We start from the raw sequence: 14,728 nt of genomic DNA on the forward strand, positions 1-14,728 counted from the left end.
AGCATCAAGGCTTTGCACAGTAGTGGTAAAGGATGACACTAAACACACCAAAAAAGACCTGAAGTATAAGGACAGATAACGGATTATGAAAAATGGGTTCCTCATTCAACAATGTTTGAGGTTTACCATCCATTAGCTGGTACAAGAAAACAAGTCTTAAAAATATTCTTGAGATGAATGCTTTTCAGTTCAACAGAATTGAATAGAACAGTACTTAAGCCAAATTGTTGGTTTAAACATCAATCTCAAGTGAAAAATGGGAATTTTCACTTGAAAAAGGATCAATACATTGCATTCTGGTGTTTTGTCCAGTTTGTTAGGTTTTTACAGGATTCTCATGAATGATTCAGGTTTCAGTAAATGTATATTTTGCAATGAAAAAAAATCATAGTTGAGAAATTGCTAGTCACATCCAGACAATTATACAACCACCATATTAAAACATGATGCATTACCATTTTATGAAAGAAATTAAAAGCCAGAGGCAAACAGACAGTACCATATTATAATGTAAGAATATTAGCATTAGAAGGCAGTGTGGGACCCTTTACAGCATATTGATGAAGATCAGCATATGCTAATCACATACTAGATACATAGAGAGGAAATTTGGACTTATATTCAAAGCTGTATAACCTGTTTGATGCAAGATTCAGCCTTACCTTAGAAAAAACTTCATGGCTAATTAAATTTAAGCTGCAGTACAGAGGGTCAGCAGGTGAAGAGAAGTGGTGAACTGGAAGAGGAGAATGTATGAAATTAAATGTCACAGCTTTTTGTGAACCCTGAATCTGATGAGATCAGATTTGCAATTTTGAGAATAGACATCAAGGGGGCAAAGCTGTCAATGAAATTATCATCTGGATATTGTATAATCTATAATGACGTTATTTTCAGGGCCATTGGTCAGGAAGGAATCACATCTGTTTGATAATACCCCATGCTAGCTTACTTTACTATATACATGTTATATTTTACTATATTTAGATATTTGCATTTATGTATGGAAACTGCACATATTTGAAATCAAAACTGACCAAAGAAGTATATATTTCCAAGGAGATTTAAATTAATTCAAAATACACATATAGCTGAAGTGAAAGCTTTAGTACTTATTGTAACAGAAAGAGAAGCCCTTCACATATAAACTAAATTGAATTATAAAAATTCAAGCTTCTTGCTCCTCTAACAGCTGCCTTCAACTTTCTTCTAAAAGGACCAAATCTGCAGTTTAATTCACTTGCTGTAGCAGTTCAGTTCCGTACTTGGCAACAAAAACCTAAAAATAAGGATTCCACTTGTTAACAAAAATTTGTCACAAAGCTATTTGGAAAATTGCTGTATTTGCTCTCTGATACCTTTTTTTTTAAATTTGGTTTGCAGTACAGCATGGTGTGAGTAGCTACAGTCCATTCCCCTTTGCTTCTATTTTTTTTTTATTTTCCCTCTCCTCACTGAAGAACAAAAAAGTGAGATGCAAGGCAGAAGCAGATCTTCCCTTTCACGATTTCAGAGAATAACTTCGTGATTTTTTTCCTTGCCACTAAAAAGATTAGATCCAAAATAAAATTCCATCCAAGGGTTCTGGGAAAATGCCTTCCTGCTCTTATTAGTTTTAACTGAAACATCTCCATCATAGCATCTCACAGTAACATCTCTTTGTTACATTCTAACATATTTTTGTGTTTTTTCCAATGCACTGATTGCTAATTTATTCTTTTCAGTTTCTCCTTTCCTTCTGCCTTAGTTGATAATGTCTTCTGGCCTAAGAAAATGTAAATGTAATTGACATTTTGTAAACAGTGCATATAAGGTGAATGGTATTTTCATTAAATACCCCCTTGACCATTCATTTTCCAGTTCATGGAATACAGCTGTCTCTGGATGTGCCTGTAAATGCCATTAGTACTTACAGGAGCTATCACATACATCAGGGAAAATGGCATTCTTTCCTGAATTCTTTTCTTCTGAGCATTACTGGCATGCTGTGTTGAAGAGTCGGGAGGCTGTAACACTCAAAAATAAGTTTTTCCTAGTAGAGGTGAGAAACCCATATCCCAACAAATGTAGTATTTCCAGTTTCAGTATTTTATCATCTAGTGGAGAAACTTTGCGACATTAATGATACAGACACTTTTGCAGTTAATTTGGCACTTCAATACAAACATGATGATACAGTTTTAGGGTCCTGATTAGGACAGTGAAGCCTACACAGCCAAGTTAAATCAGAAATTATTGCCACAGTCAAGCAAGGGGTGCTCACCAGGATATAACTCTATATTGTTGTCTTATCATTCTATCCTTGGCTCCTAAAGTGATACGTTTAAGACCAAATGAGAGAACTATACAAACAAAAATAATCTAAAATGGTGTTAACCAATGAACAAACCCAATGAAGTGACTCTCTAGGTTACTAAAGTAGAAAGATCCTTTGAAGTAACTGTGCTTTTTTTTTTCTGTTGGAATACCTCATTCTCCACTTATAATTCTGCATAGGCCTCTGGCTCTGCATCTCCTCACTGTCACCACTTTGTCTAGCTGGACCACTGCTGGAAGCAGTTGAAACCATTTGGCAAGTTCCAGCAGACACTGAAGATTTTTTACTCCAGAGGATGTATACAACATATGTGACCCCCACAGCCCATGGGATTTACGGGGCTAGGTTTGCCTTTAAGAAATAAGTTGCATACCAGAGGAGGTTTTCACAGGAAAGCCTCTGAGGAATGCAAAGTTGGATGGAAGTAACAGGAGCAACAGAGCAAAGAGATTGGCAGTTTTTCTGGGTCTTCTAAAATTAAGAAAAAACATTTGGGATACAGGTGGTGAATAAATGAAATTCTCCCAAGAGGCAGAACTCCCTGCAGGTTCATAGAAAATAAATCAAGACAAATTTGTCTCATTATTTCTTATTAGTGGTTGGTTACTGACGGTGTGATTGAGCAGGAAAATGTTAATGGTAACAATGGCTGACTGTGCACCAAGCACAATAGAAAGTTGATGCTGCTTAGGGAACTGGCTCATGCACTTAAAATAAACATTAAAGTTATTGTATTTTTAAATCAGTTGATAATTTCTTCTGATAGCTCTAAGTTCTTTTATATCATAATGGAATAATTCTAGTCCAAAGCATATTGCTTTCTTTTGATGATGGAAATTAAGGAAAGCATTCCTTGTCTACTGACTTACTTGAATTTGCGTCATTATTTCTGCTCAGTTAATGTGAATGTTCTTTTATTAATTTGTCTGTCCATTAGTTCCTGTACCTTTTTTTGCAGAATCTTTTGAACCTGCTGGCCAATTTCAACTAGTTGTGGCAGCAGGATCCAAGATAATCCTGTTCTTAAAGGTTTTGTGAAAATTGGTGATGCTTACACTATGAAAGCTGTGTGAGCTCACCAGGCTTATGTGCACTGCCTGGTCAGGCAGCAAGGTACCACTTGGGACAGGCAAAAGCAGGCATCACCACTTTTTCAGTTCAGTACTGAAGCAACAAGAGGAATCTGAGGTGCCACGAAGGGCATGGTAAAAGTGGGAAGCAGGAGGAAGTAAGGTTTGTGGTGGAAGGGTGTGTGTAAGGACATAGGACAGACATACAAATAAGAGACTTTGTTCTATTATATCCACAGCAAATGGAATAATCTGGTTTTCTCTGGAGACAGTATTGCAAATGAATTTCAAAATGAAAAATAGCATGTATAAGAAATGTCTGTATGTACAAGTATCTGTAACACATGCATAATTTATCTTCCCAGTTATTGTTCTTTTCTTCTCTTGTCTCTTCCAAAGCCCTTTTCAGTATAGATTATGTCACTGAATTAGCTTACCCAAAAGTAGAGTAAAATGTGGTAGAAGTATATAACAGCTAGGAGCAAATAAGACCTTCAAAAGAAGTTGGATTTAGGGGCTTCTTGGTGAAACAGCAAAGCTACTCAGAATCACAAGGAGACTTGTTAGAAACCTCCTTCAATTTCAGAGATAGTGCTTTGGGTAAATATTATCAATTTTTAAAACATGCAGCGTCATGAGTATGGCAAACATTTACCCATAATTCCTTGATGTAAATTCAGGGACCTCAACTCTTCCTGATTGTGTTTGACAGTGGTTGGTGCAAAAATCTCCTCAGCAGTCGAACAAAGAGCACAGAGAATAGCGATGGTCGCCAGCTCTAAAGGCTTCTTCCTTGCACAGCTGACTAGAGATAAGAAGTAGAACTAGAGCCCCAGAAACACAGCTGGATTCAGGGAGTTTCCTCTTGTCCCCAGCCCCTTATATTCAAGGACAGGATCTGAAAATATATTTCAGGCTCCTTTCTCTTTTCTCAAACATGAAAAGATGATAGCTGGACCTGGGCCCACCGGATCACTGCACATTCTATTCTCTAATTGCCTTGCATATGATTAGTTCCTTCTGAAATAGTTCTTACTTAGATACAGAGTTAAGGGTATGAACTAACTCCTTTTTAATATAGTGATATGAATCAAACTGTACTAATGAATTAACTACTGTGTAGGAGAGCTGTGGTTTATATGTTTTTGTTATTTGTTTCCTTTTCTCAGAAGATAAAACATTGCTTTTTAATTTCATACTGTGCTTTATTTTTGGAATTCTTTTTTTTCTGTGTCACTCACATTCTCTTGGTCTACCAGCAGAGTGTGCTAACTTACAACAATATTTTTCAAGTAAAAGTAGGGCTGAAAGGAGGTTTGAAACAGAAAAAAAAAAAAAGGATAGCAAAAAGAAATAAAAAAAAGTGCCTCTCTTTAGGATCATATTTCCTCACACACATACTTTTTTACCTCTGGTAACCTTAGAAATTCTGTTTTTATGAGTCTCCCAAACCTGACTAGGTGATGATAAAACCAGAGTTGATCATCCTAACTTTTAAATTTGAATTTAAATTTCAGGATAAATGGAAAAGAAATAAGATTTAGATTGAGTAAAACTCACTTAAAATATTTGTCAGGTTTTGTTCCCTGGAAGTATTTTTTTCCAAAGATTCTAAATTTTGCTCCAGAACTGTTTGGAAATGCTCAGGTTGTTCTTTGCTATTTAATGCTAATTGAAATGAGTTACTTCCTGCTTTCAGGTAACCATATCTGGACTAAATGTCTTTGTAGATCCCCTAGGACTCCTTGTGGTAGGGAAGACCTCTGGGGAGAGCTGTAGAGTGCAACTGGTCTTTCATATGAGCATGTGAGATTTGGTGGTCTAGGCAGAAGCTGATTAGAGACATGTTACCACCTCATTGACAAACCTTTAGTTATAAATATCATACATTGACCAGCCAGTGCAGAATTGGATGCAGGGACAACCTCCAGTTGCAACAGGAGCTGGGTAGAAATCAGACATGCCCTGCACTGAAAGCCAAGTTTTTTCTTTCTTTATGGTGGTCTCTCTGGCACAGAAAGTGTTTTCTAAGTTTGAGGCTTTCTAAATTTGCACCCAGAAGCTGTGTGTTATTTTCTGGAACCCAAAAAATGAGAATAAGACCTGCTGACCACTTTGATTTTATGGAGCCATTTTATCTCAACAGTTTCTACCTGCCTGAGTACTGGAATCTTCTTGGTCCTAAGTTAAAAGTTGTGGGCTGTCTTCTCCAGCTAAGAAGCTTCAATCTTAACCACCAATGCTTCCTCTCCTACTGCTTCTAGGCAACAGCTGACTCCAAAGAAAAATCAGTGAAGTTACAGCCCACACAATGCACACCCACATGAATACGAGAGGCTTGCTTGAGGGTTTTCAAAACATGGAAAAGAAAGCTAAATGACTTGAGAAAGAATTTAAATTGCATAGTATTTCAACCTATTGGCTGATTCAAGTAATTTTCTCTTCCTAAAATTCTGAACACTGACTGTGAATAATAAGTTTCGGAATACCATCCCAAGATAAATTTTTAAACTCTGAAGATTTAGATGAAGTATCAAAGATGCTTTTAGACTTCTGGTTGTCATTGAAAAAGTAGTCCCAGACATTAGTACTTGACTTCTGCTAGTATGGGTCAAGACTTATTCCATCTAACTGAGGAACGGTGGAACCCCATCCTTTTTTTAACATCATAGAATTGTGGAATCATAGAATGTTCTGAGCTGAAGGCAATCCACAAGGGCCATTGAAGTCCATGTCCTGGCCCTGGAAAGGACCACCCCAAGAATCAGACCATGAGGTTGTAAGTCACTTTCACACACACGTGTTATACAGCGGACAAAAGTTAGGGTTTGACTTCTAAAGCAACTTGCACTTAAGCCAACAAGCCTTAAATGTGAGGCCCTTTGCTTGACTGTAGATTGACCCTGGGATAGACACTGAGTCAATATAGTTTGAGTTTAGCTACTTTATACAAAACAACTGCATTAATATAAGAATGGTCAACTTTACTCTACCTAAAGGTTGTTTCTGCCACATTCTGGGCTGCTTTTGCTATGATCTTTCCCTGATCCTCTACTAAACACTGGAAACAGGTCAGATTGGATGGGGCTTTGAGCAACCTGATCTAGCTGATATTCCTGCTCATTGCAGAGGGGTTGGACTAGATGACCTTTAAAGGTCCCTTCCAACCAAAACTGTTCTATGATTCTATTCTAAACACAATTTCCCTTGGGCAATATTCAGTACAGAATATCATCAGTACACTTTAGAAATTGTTAAATGACTACAGAAGCAAGAAGATGTAAATAAGTAACCAGATGTTCCCTTAAGGTTATATAAAGGGTAAAACACTAAGGAACATCAAGAAGGGATTGCTCACTAGTTGCGATTCCTTGCTGCAACTGGTGATATAATCAGAATATAATATAATCAGAATATAATATAATCAGTTTAGCCTGTAGCCCTCTAATTCAGGAATCATCTCAGCAACAGAAAGAATACCTAGATGACGCAGCTGGTTTCCATCCTGACTTATTTATCAGATATATTGATTGATACATCGGCAACAGGAGTTTTTTTGCTAACTGCTTGAATTACTCTGTTTGAAAGCTAAGATGTCATACACAAAAGACAGCTAAGGGTCATACACAAAACACAAACAAATCCACGCAGAACACATGGAACACTTACCTCGGAACATCCAAAGCTTGGGTGGGCTGGAATCTCCTTTAGAGATGTATGTTTCTCTCCATGAACTATAGAAGTGGAAGTGTTATCCTTAAGTATCTTGACTACAAACATAAACTTGTAAAGGCTGAATTAGGGCAGAATCTAGGTAGTCTTCCCTTTTAATATGGAAAGGATTCACTGGCACTACTGCACAGGGATATAGTCTTAGAGAACATAGTCATAACTCAGTCTCAAACACCACCAAAACTTTAAGTGTTCATACATGTCTGCATAACTTTTGTCTAATTTTCAGGCTAAAACCAATAACCAGTTTAAGAACAGCATCTTTAATGATATATTATGCACAGTTGAAAATATGGATTTTTATTAGGAATGTCACACACCACAGAATCTGTCAGGATCCCAAGGCCATCATTGGCCTTTATGACCTTGACCAGCCTCATCAGCATTATCCAATCACACTTTCTGCCCACTACTTCAGGAGGTCACTTGGAACACTTAGACCATGTTATCTGGAGCCCTGTCAATCCAAGTATTTATATTTTTAGTGAGGGACATTCCACCACTTCTCTGGGCAATCTCTTCCAATGCTAAATGCTCTCATGATGAAATTTTTTTTCTCATATCTCATGACAGAGAACAGTAGAAGGGTGGTAGAACCCAAACTCTCTAAACAAATTAAACTTTTTCAGCACTGATGTTTGTTACTAGGTGTTTTCCAATGGGTGCAGTTGTGTAGCTTATGTGTTGAACCAGAAGCACAAATGGTAATGTTCTGAGTCATGTGGCATCAATCCTTTTTATTTTCCCCTCTTTGTTATCTGCAACTGGAACTCTCATTTCCTTCAACAAGGGTATTGGCTGGCTCAAGGATAGCCTAAACTTCCAAGGAGGAAACCACCAACAAATGTCACATTCCATTTGTGTAGGAAAACACTAAAGAAAGCCATCAGTCTACTGCCGCTGCTGCTGTGGAACATCATCCTTGTCAAATGATGGAGGACAGGTCAAAACACTGTTCAGTATTTCCATCTAGGTGTTGGGTGTAAGAAGCCCCACTTGAAAGATACTCAGTTTTCAGACCTGGGAACATGTTAAAACATTGCTGTTGCTGAGGTGATTGAGAAGGTATCTGTATTCACCACTTGTTTGGCAGTTGTTCTCTTTCTTTTTTGTTTTTGCATTGTCTTTTATTTTTATTTTAAATGAATACTAACATCACAGAGAAAAAAACATCGCTTCTGACAATAAGCTGCACACTATTCGTGTCACACTGTGCTGTTTTTACGTGCTTAGATAAAAAGAACCGCAATTAGTCAGACCTTACTTTTTGGCTTGTTTCCTGGTAGACTAGGGTGAAAGCATCCCATTAACAAGGCCTGATTAGAAGGCTTCAGGTGATGCAGGTAGTGATCTCATGGCATCTTCCTTGTCCGTATCTCAATCTATATAAACAATGCTTATTGAACAGATTTTAAAAAGAGAAGGCATTCATATGAGAAGACTTTAATTTGTCTTCATTTATAGAATTCTAGTTTTATTTTGTTTGCCATAGTTCTTTAGATCTATTTGGTAATTAAATACAGATTGCTTAGAGACAAACCCATATTAACAATACTAGTGTTTAAAAGATTTGCTTAGCTACAGTCACTATGACATGACTGATTCATTTTGTCTTTCCAGATCAAACAGTAATAGAATAAATATAGTGTTGAAAAATCAGATCATTCCCATAGTCAGACTGTGAGACAGGTAGAAATACGTAACTTGAAAAAATTCAATTCGTCCACTACGTTTTGAAATATGTCCTAGGGGAAGAATCAGTTGAGTTTCAGTTCAGATGGAGAGCTGTGCAAGAAATGTTAACTGTTAGAAATGTGAATTTAGTTATCCTTAGCCTACTTAATTTCTCACGAAGTAAAAGTTGTGTGCAAAATTCTCAATAAGCCTGCCCATTCCCATGCACAGGGAAGAGCTCATCTGAATTCCTTTGTTCAGTCCCTTCCATTTTACTCTTCTCACTCTGTTGGGTCAACTACATTGTTCTGCTCAGGTTTTCACTTTTCTGTCCTGATAAAGTTTTGTTCTCCTCTTCCTTAGCCCCACTTGTCACTTTCTTCTTAGTGTTGCTGTGCCCAAGACCATTCAAATCTCACCTGATTTCACTGTTTTTTCATGTGCTCGTAAAAACTTCTTCCATTTATACAACACTTGTATAAGACAAGATTTCTCCAAGCACACTCTGAATCTTTAAAAAATTCAGAAGGGCAATATGAAAAATTGTCATCAATTTTAAAAGAATAAGTGAAATATTACCAACATTTTACTCTTCTAGTTTGGGTAGCTGAAAGACTTGCCAGATTCACCCAAAGTCCTTTGGCAGGAATCCCAAAGAACAGCATCCCAGTCTGAAGTCTTGTGGCTTTCGTGAGAAAGAATCAGTGAAACAGAATAAGGATGTTGATATCAGTGCCGTAAACTCACAGCAGTAACATGCACATGCTGAATACTGGAAATGCCAGCCCTTGATTTCTAAAATCAGAGCTCTGTGCACTGAGAAGTTATGGATGGTTCCTCTTCCAAAGGGTTGGGAGCATTCCTCTGAGAAAGTTCATCTGTGAGGCTTTCACAGTATTTTTAAGGAGTGAATGGCTACTTTAAAATGAATATCATTTAAATAATTATTAAATTTAATTAGTAAATCAACATAATAAAATTAATTATTAATTATTAAAATTAAGTTAAAAAATAAAGTAATATTATTTTAAAATATTATCATTTAAAATGCATATTTTAAGGAGTGAATGGCTTATCTTTTGAAAATACAAGGTTCTTTTAGGTGGCAGAGATTAAAAAAATAATATTCTCTCAGGGAACATAGACAGGTAGCCCAGCCATGTTTTCCCATCTGAAAGGGCCCAAAGCCCGTCCTCTGTACCACTTCAGCTAGGACTGGGAGTCCTCAGTCAACTTTTGTTCTCTAAAGTGGCAAAGCCCAGTTTCTGTACAAACATTGCAACTTCACAGAAGCTAAAAACACGTTTATGATTTGGCCAGTAATGAGTTTGATTTCATGTATTATGTAGTGTTCATCAACAAATTTCCCCAAGATGCTGATGTCAGGAAGTTCCAAATAGTGGCAAGTTGTATTATTAGTATTTACTACATTTTTATTTCAAAATAAGTCTCAAAAGTCTTTTGCTATATAGAGGCAATTTCTTTTTCTAGAGAAAAATAATTCCTTTGGACGCAAGACTGAATTTGGATGGGTAGACAGAGGACAGTCCTGGGAAATAAGGATTATATCCATAAATGAAGCATTAGAGCATTAAGAACAGAATAAAAATGATGCCTTGCTGCTGAATGCTCTTGTGGCTTTTGTCAGTAATCACTTTTCCTAACCTTCCACCAATTCTCTTTCTTTGAATGCAAAACAGGACTAAAACCTTTTCTATTTCAATTTCTCTGCTCAGCAAGAAGGAAGCACAAGACACTGTGCAGGTTGCTCTTCTGGGGTGTGATCTTGCCAGGGTTCAGCTTAGCTGAGAAATGAAACAGCCCACGTGTGCAACACTATCAAACTCCTTTAGCTGACTTTGATTGCCAGAAAAGTATTAATTCTTTCAGGAGAAATCATACCCAGCATCATCTGTATCATAACTTGGTAATGCGAATGGACTCTTTCCTCACTTATCCTTTCTACTGTGCCAGGAACTGGCAAACTCCTAAAAAAATTAGGGTGAGAACTGCACCACAGATAAGTTAGAGATAATAATAAACAGGTCAGCCTTACAACTGTTAAACAAGTCAGCCCTATAATTGTTAGCTTATGTCCTGCAATTATAGCTGTGCTGGTTTTGGTGGGGATAATCTTCTCCGTAGCACAGCCAGTATGGGGTTGTGTTCTTTTGTGCTGGAAACAGTGTTGATAGTTCAGGGATGTTTTAGGTATGGCTGAGCAACACCTGCACAGTAACAAAGTTTTTTCTGCTTCTCACACTGCCCCACCAGCAAGTGGGCTGGAGCTGGGAGGGGACACAGCTGAGACAGGTGACCTCTATTGACCCAAGAGATATCCCAGGCCATATGGTGTCATTCTCAACATATAAAGATAGGAAGGAGAAGAAAGAGAGGGAAGCACGAGCCCTGTGGGTCTTAGTTGCCAGCTGAGCTTAACTCAAGACAGTACCACCAAGCCATTCTGGAAGTGATGACCCAGCTTTTCTGAGTACTCAAAATGCTGATACAGAATGGTAGTCCCCTGATATGAAGAGTTTACAATCAAAAGAGATTAAGATAGAACAAATACTACTATTTTTCTCCATTTTGCCCAAAGTGGTTAAAATGTCTCCTGAAAATGACAGACAGATTGCTTGCAAGTTTATGCTGGGATCAGATAAATCTGCATCTCTCCATCTTCCAGCAAAAGCAAGCTGCATCCTTGCCCCAGTGGCAAGTGTCAATTGTGCCACCACAACATGGGAGAATAAAGAAGCTTAGTCAGACAAAATCACAAAAAACTTGAATTTTTCTAGATAAGGTGTCTGAACCAAGATACCAACGCTGCAAATAGCCAAGAAATGTGTTGAAAAGTATATCACATATTTGAGAAATAAATGAGGGTAATATTTTTCTTTATACATATTTCTCCTACATAATCACTTCCAGCTTTGAATGGTCCTAATGGATTTCTTTCCAATACACAACCTGCCAAGGAGCCAAAGCAGCCAAAATCATAATTGCTTATATCAACCTTCTGCACCATGTATTTTGCTGTTTAAATGTCTCCTTGAATCCTCATGCTTCATCCAGTTTACATAAGATTTTGCATGTCTTCACGAAGTAACTTATGTATTCCTTCCTTTGTTCTCTTGGTCAGAGAGTTTCCTTGTTTTTTCAGTAATCATCAAGGCTAAAACATGACAGCTTGGTTTTGGGCTTTTATAGTTGTTTGTTTATTTTTCTTATTAATGATCATATATTACAATATATTGCCAACTTATTGAGTAGAAATGATAGTATATAAATATTTCTACCTCCTTCCCGGAAACCTTATTCCAGCTACTTTGCAATAATAAAGTCTCTTAATAGGAAGATGCCAGAAATACTACCAGTTATTAGCAGTGGAAAGATGTGACCTTCAGATGGCACGTACAGATATTTCACAGTATTCTTCCAAATAAAAATACTGAGCATTGAATGGGAAACCACAATGCTCCGATTCCTACCAAAAACTACTGTGACCATTTCTGAACTTATTTTCTGTGCACTGTCAAACAACTATCATGTCTGTTTTACTGTAACTGTATCCCATTAAATTTATATTGAAGACAGTAAACAGCAATTTTACTTTTGGAATACCTTGGGTGTTAGATGACTTTTAGATTAGATGACAGGTATATTTAAGGTAAAATTGGAGACATGGTACTGGCGCACTGGAAGTCTTTTCCCAGGATGCCCTCATTAGCTTGGTGCAATCACATCTCAGAGATCAGACACAAAAGCCTTAAGACTTACTTAGAAGGATTAGGGCGGTTGTGTTTTCTGCAATCTTATACATATAGACTTTGATGAACCCCCTTGGAGGAAGGAATGTGATTCAGAGAACATTTTGCCTTTACTGTGCAAGGAAGGATATTTAGAGAAGGATATTTTGACCTTCTCTTGTTGTGAGAAAGATACAACAACCACACTGGTGAGAGCTACACGACAATAATTGCCCATCTGAAAACTAGCGGTTCATTCTCAGTAGCTGAGATGCACCTAATATGCACTACTCTAATTTGGATCACTTTGTAAATTATAGACTGTAAAGTAAGATATGCAGGTATCCCCAGAAATGCCAAGGTGGTGGAAAGAATTCAAGAAGTTTATGTGGAAGGCCAGAACACGAAAAACTTACAAATACTTCACAATGTTATAGAAGCACCAGACCCTAGGGAGAAAAAAAGCCCTCTCCAGGGCTTTTTGTCTTCTCTTCCCTGTCCTTCCCACCTTCTCTTGGCTGCTGGGGCCCTGTATGCATTTGTGAGGGTTATCTCTCTCCGGCATAGCAGAGAGAGACAGCATAGCTCCCTGTCTGCAACTGTCTCTGACTGCAGACAAGAAAAAAAAAATCTAAGTCTTTTGAGGAGGCTTTTTGCAGTCTTCCTAAGCAAAATGAGTTCAAACTTTCTGTTACAAATTCTTATGAAATTTCAACTATCCTTACACAGACATTGACTGAATAAAAACCAAAACGTATTAATGGGGGAACAATCTATCAAGGACTATTAAATTCAACTGTATAATTTCTACTTTAGAATCCCTAGATACTAGAAGACTGTATCAGTGAAATTCCTTGATTTCTCAGAGCTAAATCAAGATCACCAAAGCCCAGGTTGTTCGAAGAACTTAAAGCGAGACGTGACTTACTTCTGGTGTGACTCAGCACTTACAAGCTGGCCAATGACTGTAAGTCAGTCTTTTTCCTGTAAGTGTAAAGGACACAGGATTTCTTCCTAACAAAATATTTGGCACCTTCTTGTGTAAGAAAAGAAAATACCAGAAGGATTGGCTGTGGTAAATATCAGAGCATAAAAGCAAAATGTTGCTCTAGGCACTGGGCAAGGTTCCCATTGCTCTCTGTATGTTTCAGAGGGAAGGATGCATGACAAAGTCTGCAAACTATATTTTTATCTTTTGTTATTGACGGACACTGGTGGCACACTGGTCTCTGGGATAACACAGAGCACTTTGATAAGAGAGTATAAAAACATAAGCCTTACCTGCTGTATTCAGCTGTTTCTTTCTGCATGATGGTACATGGAACTTGACTGGCTATTCCATACTGCAGGTGAAATAGCACACCTTCAGCAAGTGAATTAAATTTAGATATAAATCACTTTTGGTAATTTACCTACCTCTAGTGAGTAAATTAAATTTAGATATAAAGGACTGGCTTCTGTTCTTTTTATGTAAAACATACAATTCTCACAAAGTCAGGGAAGTAACATTAGTGAGAAAAACTGACAAACAAAACCAGATAACAAAGAAGAAAGGGATTTGTTAAAATACTACTGGGCATAATAGGACAAATTGCCAGAAGGCAATTATCATGGTTGTTATTGAAGCAAGTAGATAGGCTTGACCCAGAGTAACAATACTTTTGAATATGATGACTAATTTGGCTGAAAAAGAATGAGACAATCCAAGTTTCCTACTTAAGTATAACCTCATTTTTCACTCTTGAATATTTCTGAGTTTGTCAGAATTTTATCTAACTCCCCTGAAAGCATGAATTACCCTAAGAATAACTTTGAAATTTAATGATTAAAGAGGAAAAGAAAGCAAGGACATATTTTATCAATCAAATATTCACTCACTTTTATTTAGAACTCATATTTTTACAGCTATTTTTTTCCATGAGGTTTAAGAATTTGAGAATTACCCAGAATTACAACTTCCATTACTCTCAAACTGAAAAAAAGAATCCTTGACTTCAAAGGTCAAGCATTGGTTTATTTCCTAAAGAAAAAACACCTACGATTTCTGTCAGTATAAACACAGCACACTGACTGCTATTTTACATAGAGTTTTTATAATATGTAGTTGGATTTAAACTGAAGGAATATTGCTATGCTCTTGCTAATACCTACACAAAACCGACATGTCTTTTTAAATTGTACTGTTA

General features: G+C 37.2%; 1 long non-coding RNA gene across 1 annotated transcript; it reads right to left on the minus strand.

The window, feature by feature from the left end:
* Nucleotides 1-1,095: 1,095 nt before the first annotated feature.
* On the minus strand, nt 1,096-13,879 carry LOC135425276 (uncharacterized). The gene is made up of 3 exons (XR_010435539.1): nt 13,824-13,879; nt 7,057-7,121; nt 1,096-1,279 (listed from the first exon to the last, which is right to left on the minus strand). It is a non-coding gene; the product is annotated as an uncharacterized LOC135425276 (long non-coding RNA).
* Nucleotides 13,880-14,728: the final 849 nt, after the last annotated feature.

The sequence above is a fragment of the Pseudopipra pipra genome, chromosome 1, assembly GCF_036250125.1.
Source record: "Pseudopipra pipra isolate bDixPip1 chromosome 1, bDixPip1.hap1, whole genome shotgun sequence".
Classification (NCBI taxonomy): domain Eukaryota; kingdom Metazoa; phylum Chordata; class Aves; order Passeriformes; family Pipridae; genus Pseudopipra; species Pseudopipra pipra.